Genomic DNA, 9,251 nt, shown 5'->3' with positions numbered 1-9,251 from the left:
TATCACTTCCTGGTTCCAGAGAGAAGTCTTTGGACCCATAGCATGTTCTTGAATCAGTTCTGGCCAGCAGCAAGCAAAGGGATAACACACAATATCTAAATCATCCTGAGCCTGATAGTCCAGTTGGCTCTAACTGACCCTTCAACTTTAGAGCTATAGTATAGCCCCTTCCTAATCTATCAGATAGTAGCATCAGTATAGCTTGGGCCTCAAATCTTCCTCAACAGGTGATCAGTGACATAAATTGAAAGGTGACCACAGTGACCATCTGTTATGTCTGTACCAGCAAGGTGATCTGCAGGGTCAAAACTGCTTCACTATGTTCTCACAGTCTGTACTTGACTGAGAAGTATATTAGCAGCATGTCTGAAATGTAGGAGTCCTTCAACAACTCAAGTTCTAGAATTCCATGCTAGGCACACATTGCCCTGATCCATTACCCAACTATTAGATTTCCACCTTTTTGATCAGAGCTTTACTTCCTATTCAGTTTAAATCATACTTAGTAAATTCATGTTATAATCCATACATACTGTAATGAGTTCCTGAAATATGTCTTTCTTACTAAGAAAAACATTTGTTCCATATATTTAATCCTCCCAAAGAATGCAGCTTTTGTTCTTTGAATGTAAGATAATTTGTTAGCTTTATAATAGCTGCTTTATTGCAAATTTATGGAGTCATTGGATGAATTCATTTTCTTTTACAACATGGACCTGTCAATAATATTGCTGCTGCTGTTAAGAGGATAGAGGCAAAGGTCATTATCCTGTCCCTGCCATGAACATGCAGACGGTTTACATAGGCCTATGCTCACCCACAGCTAGGAATGGTAACTATATGCATTTGTCCCAACATGGCACCTAAGCAAAGTCTTATTGAACTACTGTGCTGCAGCAGAGTCATGGTATGCTTCGTTTCACACAGTAAGTCAACAGCATCATGATCTGCATCCAGGGTCTCTTTAGTCATGGCCCCCATACACAGCCTGTTGCTGCCTGGAGAAGAAATAGGCTCCACACCACTTCATCTGCAGCCCGGCAGCCTCTCCGGGCCAATAGGGCAATTACTAATAGAATTGATCTTGGATCATACAGAGTCCCAAGAAGAACTACGATTATGGAAGCAAGGAATGGAGATAAAGAGAACAACATGAATGAATCAATTTTATGGGAATATGCTTGAACCACAACTACTTCTTTTGCAATAATATTCTGGGTTTAAAGTTAATTTGATTGGCAACGAAATGTTTTCAAATGACTACTGTGTTTTTATTATGCAGTTGCGTTTATCACGGAATGGTCGGTGTGTGTATGTTCGCACACATGATTCCATGCATCTTATATTAAACATTTGTAAGCTTCCTGTTTCATATAAATTCATATAAATTATGTCTCCTATTCTATATTTGACTAAGAATGTCATCACACAACAATTCACTTGGCTGCTGACAAGTGGTGCTGTGAACTACAGCATGATGAGCGGAACTACAGACTTCTGAGAGCTGCTGGGCCAACAAAGGATGGAGAAAGTGACAGGCAGGCAGGTGTAAAGAGAGGGTCTGTCTTTGACAAAGGGTAAAGTGAACAGTGGGTGGTAGGAATGGTTGGTGAACAAAGTGAGCAGAGGGGCAGCCCCTAGTAAATAAACACTTTTGCAATCCATGTCAAAAGAAGACACTGCCAGATCCCATCCTGTAGTGTAGACTGAACAAAGGGCTAGGCAGGCCTTGCTTATGAAGTCTTTTTTACTCACTTGGGGACATGTGTTGATGAAGGGGTGTTTTGTTGTTGTTATATGCCTTCAAGTCAATTAAGACTTATGGCGACCTTATGAATCTTTTGGATATATTCATAGGGTTTTCATGGTAAGAGGTACTCAGAGGTGGATTACCATTGCCTTCCTCTAAGCCTATGGCACCTGGTATTCCCAGGAGGTCTCCCATCCAAGTACTAACCAGGCCTGACCCTGCTTAGCTTCCAACATCAGACGAGATTGGGAGTCTTTAGGGTAGTATGGCTGTAGGCTAAGGGGTGTAAGTAGATTAGTTAACAAAATCCAGAGTAACATTACATACTGGGTGTGATGTGGGTTGCTTACCCCTACCCGGTGGATGCTGGATGAGTAAATGAGCCATCCACAGCATTTTTCCTTTACCCCAATGATTCCCCAAGTGCACCTTTTTAGATTTTCCCATGTAAGTGAATGGCAGCTATTCACTACTATCCACCTGTGTGAGCCACCAATCCTAATGCAAGACACCAGCCATGTGCTACCTACAAGGTAGTCAACACACACATGCACACACACACACACACACACACACACATACACACACACACACACACAGAGAGAGAGAGAGAGAGAGAGAGAGAGAGAACAGCAAAGACAAGTTTATTGAGATCCTGGCCCTTCACCAGGCTAATTGACTTGTGGTCTGTAATTGTCTTTGTCGCCCACAAGTTGTCCAAGCCTGGTCCAATACATACATTTTCTAAGAAACAACCTGAATTTCTTATCCTTGATGACTTCTAGCTTTTACATTTCACTTTCATATTGGACTTTTCTCACCTGGAAGTATATTTATAGCAAGATGACATCCCTAACCTTTGGCACAGTATTAATTCTCCTTTCCACACTTTACATGTCCCTAGTGTCCTTTCTCTCTCTATTTCTTTATCTCATTTGATGTCAATCAATACTACATCCCATATCATGTTACTCTAAAAATGTATTGCAGATAGTTACAATCTTATCCAGTCAGCTTTGTTGGAGGAGAGGATTTTTTAAAAAAATAAATAAATAAGGCAATATAATATAAAGGTCTAATGTATGTAAATGATTGGTTATATTAAAATAATTATAATATCTCAGACATGAAGGCTTGAATTCTATTTGTGCCTGTGTTTGCATAAGGGAGGAGACAATCTCTGCTTATCTCGTTTTCCACTCCAGCCTTCTGCATTATTTTTTGCACCATTACTAAGGACCCCCAACCCACAAGATTAGATCTCAGGGGCTATAGAAGGAAGGGGGAGATGGAAAAGACCTGTTCTATGAATGTGTTTCATTCTATGAAGGAAAGCTGGATCCATGCCTCCATTGCCATAATACATGTTTACAAACGGGTACATGCAGTTACATTTTCTAAGAAGCTGGATTGGATGGTGTTACCTTTCAGGTGGAAAATCCAGAACTGGCACAGTATAAATGGAATCCATTTCTATAATGTGTGTGTGCATGGCACTGTGCTGGGGCTCTATTTCTTTTAAATCCCTACTACATCTTCGTTATGGGGAGGGACTTGGGTCCTCAGCAGGCCTGCTTTCCTATTTACGTCCTCAGCTGAACTCAGATTAATGATACTGCCAAAGCTCAAAACTGGGCATTTCATAAGTTGTATCTGCTCCATTTGGAAATGCAGCTCTTTCTAATGAACTTACATATAGGCTGAGACTGATTATGAGTTAACATATTGTTTTTGTGCATGTACCTACCTGCTAGACACTTCTGCTGTGCACCCCCATTCCAGACAGCCAGTGCTGCTGCCACCACCTATCTGGCTGGTGACATTCCTGTAGGACTCTCCAGAATGCCTGATCCAACCTTGCGCTGTACTCTGAGGAAGGGGCCCTCCATGAAACTGAGGGATTTAATTAATTTTAAACAGAACGTCTAGCCATCATTTTCTCAAGCTACCATGCCCAGAATGTCTCACTCTGAAGAAGGATCTCTTCCTCAGAGCAAGGCATGGAGATGGAGGGGGAGAGCCCTTCAGGAGCCTCACCACACTAGGTGGCATTCTTCCAGGTCACCTCTCCCAAAATTCCTTGCTCTGAGAAAGAACCTCCTTACTCAGAGTAAGACAGAAACTGCTAAGACAGCGGCGATTATTTAAAAAAAGAGGGGGAGGAAGAGGAGCCGGGAGAGAGGATAATGGAGACACTACTAGTCATGAGATGTCTATCAGGATCTACTCCATCCTTTTATTTCCTTGTACAGCATCTTTCTCACTTGTGGTTTTGCATGTGCAAAAATCAAATATATTTACAAGATCTCCGAAAAACTGAGAAGTTTTATCCCAAATGAATTCATGTGTTAATTAATGAGAGAATTATGAACTCAACCATCCCAACTCAGAGCTCTTTCAAAACAATGCCTGTCTTGCTTGGGAGCTTTCCCAGGTTCTGAAATCTCAACCTTTTCCAGACTTTCTAAAGCTCAATGTATGTTCATTGATATGTGCTGACTGGGGTGCCAACCAGCTGAACCCCATCCAGGTCTTGTTTGATGCCCCATGAGCTTTCTGTATGGTTGTTGCTTTATCTCTTTGGAGTTGTATCTTCTCTTTTTGGCTATGAGGATTCTTAGCCCTAGCTAGATGCTGTGCTAGCTTCATGTCCTTGTTCTTCTACATTTTCTCTTTTATATCCATACCTATATGGATGCAACAATGTTTCTTTTGTTACTGCTGACACCTCTGACATGACTAACTTTTAGTCAGCAAATTACATAATCTGAGTGACAACACGGCATCATGAAATCATCATACCCAGTCACATGATCTCTGATTGGCTGAGGCAGGAGGTTTGTCTCCACAAAATCACTACTTTCAAGCCCAAAAGTGAACTTGAAGATTCAGTTCAACCCTAATTATTCTTATTTTTGTGTTTAGTCACTTGCAAATGTTTCACTTTACAGGATATGAAAGCAAGATTTCATCTCTACCAACTTTCCACACTTTATGTTCACTATCTCCTGTGCATGGACAAAACAAGAATATAAAAAGCATTAAAATGAACCTAGTAGTCTTACATTTCCCCATGTATTTGTTTTTTCTTCTGTCAAAGAAAGCATAACTCTACAATTAAAATGGATATTTCAGTGTGCTCCTTAGTATTACAGAAATTGCACTTTTTTAAGGAAAAAATATGACCTGAAAAGGAAGCCAAGCCAAAATATTAAGGAAGTGGTTTAGGATTTAGTTCAGTTGTTCACCACTGTCTTCTCCATAGATAACCACATTATTGTCCTAACACATACATTATGGTTTCTTTCTTTGTTAACTTACTTTCCCTCTTTTCTCCAAGTATATTTATGGTATTCTATATTGGTGTAACAATGTCATCATGCTAGCACTCTTGTACGCGTGCTGTGACTGAAAGTTCGCCCTCCCTGTCATTCTCTCTCCCTGCATGCACAGAAGAATTCTGCTGGGCATGTGAATGAGTGGGTGAGTGGATGATTGAGTGAATGAGTGGATGATTAGTTAGGTGGCCTGAGGAGAGGCTGCCATTGCCACTCCTGAGTTGGGAGCTCAAAAGGAAAGACTGAGGGAAGGTGTCAGTGCTCCTGCTGCTACCATTGCCATGCCATACCAAGAAATGGGCAAGGCAGGCAGGCACCAATTCTCCTTGACAAAAATGCCCCCTTCACTGCACAGAGACTGCCTCCCAAACAGCTTTGCCTGTCGTCCCCTCCCCCTCCACCACAGTCTGTTTCCCCTTCATATATCACAAGACAGGCCTCACCTGTTCCTCCCCATCACCACCACAGCCCCTTTCGCTTCAGTTATTTATCACCTTATATACATGGGTTGTGTGTAAAGGGAGCTGCAGAATAGAAACAGCCATGTGTGTGTGCTTGTGTGCACTACAGAGAGAGACATGGAGAGAAGTACCAAGTTTTCTGCAGGTTCGTACACGTGTCTGAGAGAAAGAGGAGATGTATATGTGTCTGGGAGGCAGATATGTATGTTTGTGCAAGAGAGCAAAGAGAAAGGGGGTGTACATATGCATGTGTGTCTGGGGGGAGAGATGCATGTTCTGTGCATATTTGTGAAAGAGAGAGATTGAAAAGGGGTATATGCATGCATATGTGTCTCAGGCGGAGTGATGTGTGTTCTATGGTGTTTGAGAGAGAGCGTTGAATGGGTTTATGCATGCATGTGTGTCTGGCAGGGGTGGGATGCATGTTCTGTGCCTGTCTGGAAAAGAGAGAAAGTCGAGTGCATTCATGCATGCATGTCTGGGAAGGAGGGTGTAAATTCTGTGTGTGGTTGTGAAAGGGTTAAAGGGGAGTATCCACACATGTGTGCTCACAGGGAAGGGGTGTGTGTTCTGTGCATGTTTGTGAAAGAGACAGAAGGGGGTGTATGCATGCATGTGGGAGGGAGGGATGTGTGTTCTGAACGTGAAAGGAATAGAATGTTAAGGGTAAGCACTGTACCAAAATCAGGTTCCTTGAATGGGGGGAGGAAAGTGGAACATGCCTTAGACCAGAACAATATAGTAGGTGGATTCATGAATCATGATAGGGGTGGATGGAAGTACGATGTACCAGAAGGAGAGGGGAAGGAGGAAGAAAAAGGAAAGTGGGGTGTACCATGGATGCAAAAAATGGGGGTATGTGCCAATGTTCAGGTACCAAAGGGGAAATTGGGAGAAATGTCCCGGAGGAGTGTCTTTTGCATGCAGGGAGCCTTGTGATGTCTTGGGCAGGTGGTTGGCAGAAAAAGAGGCATGCAGGTGAAGATGAAAAGATGGGTACAAAGTGGACTGCATAATGTGGTGGCTTCAGAATTGTGGGGAAGGTGAAAAGGAGGCTTTGTAAATGCAATGGGGGAGACGAAGAACCAAAAGGTTACGATGATGGGGGCAGTCTGAGTGCAAGGGGGGAGTGCTGCAAAAAACAAGGGGGTAGAAGAGGGCATGAGCAGGGGAGTGGAGGTGAAAAAGCAATTGCAAAGCAGGGCTGCAGAATAGAAGAGAGAAGTGCCTTCCGAAATGGGATTGGGAGAATGAAAAGGAGGCTTAATAGCTGAATGGGGTAGGAAGGGAAGGTCGAGGGAGTTACCATGGGAATTGGCAAGCAAAGCAATCAGGGGTAGTATTTAGTAAAATCATATCTATGTTCCCATTGTGTACATGTTGCTGGCAGGTGCTATGCCTAACCCACCAACACTGTCCTTGTTTATATATCTTTAATTGGGAATGAATCTCATTACCAGAATTATCACTGAATTTCAAGCAAAGAGAAAATCTGGAAGCAAAATCTGGAATTTTGAGGAAAGCAAAACAAGTTTTTATGAGATAAGCACATCTTTATTAGCTTCATATCTAAAATGCAACCCTGTTTGTGTCAGATTATCATGGTTTATTTCAGTTAGTAGTTTGTTATTGCTTTATGCTATTTTACATCTCTTCTGTATGTATGTTTTTGAGATCTTTTGCAAAGGGTTTTGAAAGGTTTCTTATAAAAAAACTAGTGTAATTTCCCAGGATGGGGAAAGGTTTAACACACGTGAACCAAAATATTTGAGGTGCTTAGTTAAAGTCCATGTGACAATGCTGTTTCAAGTAGGAGGGCTGGCTCCCTTTTCTGTTGATCTTTCACACAACGCACAAGCTAGCTTCAGAATTTTAGTGGGATGTATTTATTTATTTATTTATCTATTTGATTTATATCCCGCCCTTCCTCCCAGAAGGAGCCCAGGAAGTGCTAGTGGAAGTTTAGCACAAATTTCCGTAATAAATGATACCAGAAATAATCCATTAGCAAGGCTGGGAACCCGGAAAATCACAGGAGTTTTTCGCTAGCTGCAGCCGCTCACATGACAGGCATCCCAGCATGCAGTGCATCCCTGCCCCTTAGTTGCACAGGATTTTTTATTATTTTTTTGCCTGATGAACGTTGTACCGGTATTCCGGCATTGGCGCAGATAGCAGCAGCATTTCCCGCACAACCCCTGTCTTAATGCAACTAAAACCATTTTAAAAGTCAGATCCTAAAGGGAGAGGGCTTGCATGGTGATGGGATGAGATCTTAGACCTCCTACACAGTGGGGAACAGTGCGCATGGGTGAGGGACGAAAACAAGCCATGTGAAAGACATATCAGCTGAAAAAGCTGCTGTTCCTTAAGGCAACAGGTACTGCAGTGTGAAAGGGATTTTAGAAATCAGGACAGAAGCGCTACCTTTGTAATCAATTAAACTAACACATACAGCCCCATGTGCAAAATCAACCCCAGTGATAACAGTAGCAAGGGCATTATAGTCACTATTCTTAGCCAGAAGCAATTTGAAGAAAACTATGAAAACTCTATACTATAAGCAAGCAAAATATACCAGAGGAGGTCAGCAAGGCCTAGTTTACATAGGTCCTATTGACAGTCCCTGCCCCAAGGAGTTCCTTCTCACATTAAAATCTACTGACTGAATATAAATCAAGGTTGGCATTTCTAGACCAAATATATAATAAGAGCCCTAAAGGATCAGACCAAGGGTCAACCTTGTCCAACATGCTGTTTTCAACAGTGGTCTGCCAAAGCTAAATTCCTGCACAGCAAGTTCATTTTAAAAAACAAACAAACAAACCTCAAAACCCATCTTTGAATAAGCTGGAAGGCATTTGACCAAAGCTGTGACATTTCATCAATGCAATGAGAATTGTCTCCGGAATCAAATATGAAACCATTGTTTTCCTATATTCTTCTCCAATGGCAATGGGATATTTTGATTTAAATGTTTCATTTTATGCTGGGAAGGTCAACAGTACTGTTGGTTAATGTGACCTTTTCAATATTCCCTGTTTTATTGCTAAATGCTGCCCAGCATGATAAATTGAAACAGTGCGAGAACTTTGCCAAGCAATGGCAAGAGAAGGGCTGTAGAGTGGGAGGATAAGATAAAGTCAACCTTGTTTGCTTGAATATTGCATTGATAAGAGTTCTTAATAAAACAGGAAGAGGTATTTATCTATTTTATTTAACCACATCTATCTATCTATCTATCTATCTATCTATCTATCTATCTATCTATCTATCTATCTATCTATCTATCTATCTATCTATCTATCTATCTATCTATCTATCTATCTATCTATCTATCTGTCTGTCTGTCTGTCTGTCATCTAGGTGGGTTATGCCTAAAATTTGTCTTGGTGAGAGCTTAGGCTGACAGAGCTTAATGGAAATATTGGTAGATTTGCAAGATGTTGGCATTTGGTTAAGGAAGTTTGGGCTTTTACTATTCTGCCTGCCAGGAAGGCCTGTGGATCAGAGACAGAGTACTGCCAAGGTGGCAACATCAGGGACACTGAGACTTAGGAAGCAGAAGCCTGTAAAAAGATGGGCTAAAATTAGTGAATTTGTCAACTGGTGCAGGGCTCTTTTGGAAACAACACTGGCAGATTTATGGTTTCAGGTGGAAACAATTTAAAGAAGGTCATTTTGAGTGAGTTTTGCTTGGAG

The 9,251-nt window shown here is 41.6% G+C and overlaps 1 pseudogene; it reads right to left on the bottom strand.

Annotated features, from left to right (window-relative positions):
* Window positions 1-1,908: 1,908 nt before the first annotated feature.
* On the bottom strand, window positions 1,909-2,027 carry LOC133386430 (5S ribosomal RNA; annotated as a pseudogene).
* Window positions 2,028-9,251: the final 7,224 nt, after the last annotated feature.

The sequence above is a fragment of the Rhineura floridana genome, chromosome 5, assembly GCF_030035675.1.
Source record: "Rhineura floridana isolate rRhiFlo1 chromosome 5, rRhiFlo1.hap2, whole genome shotgun sequence".
In the NCBI taxonomy this organism is placed as follows: domain Eukaryota; kingdom Metazoa; phylum Chordata; class Lepidosauria; order Squamata; family Rhineuridae; genus Rhineura; species Rhineura floridana.
The sequence above is the reverse complement of the archived record's forward strand: the minus strand, read 5'-3'. Positions and strand labels throughout refer to the sequence as shown.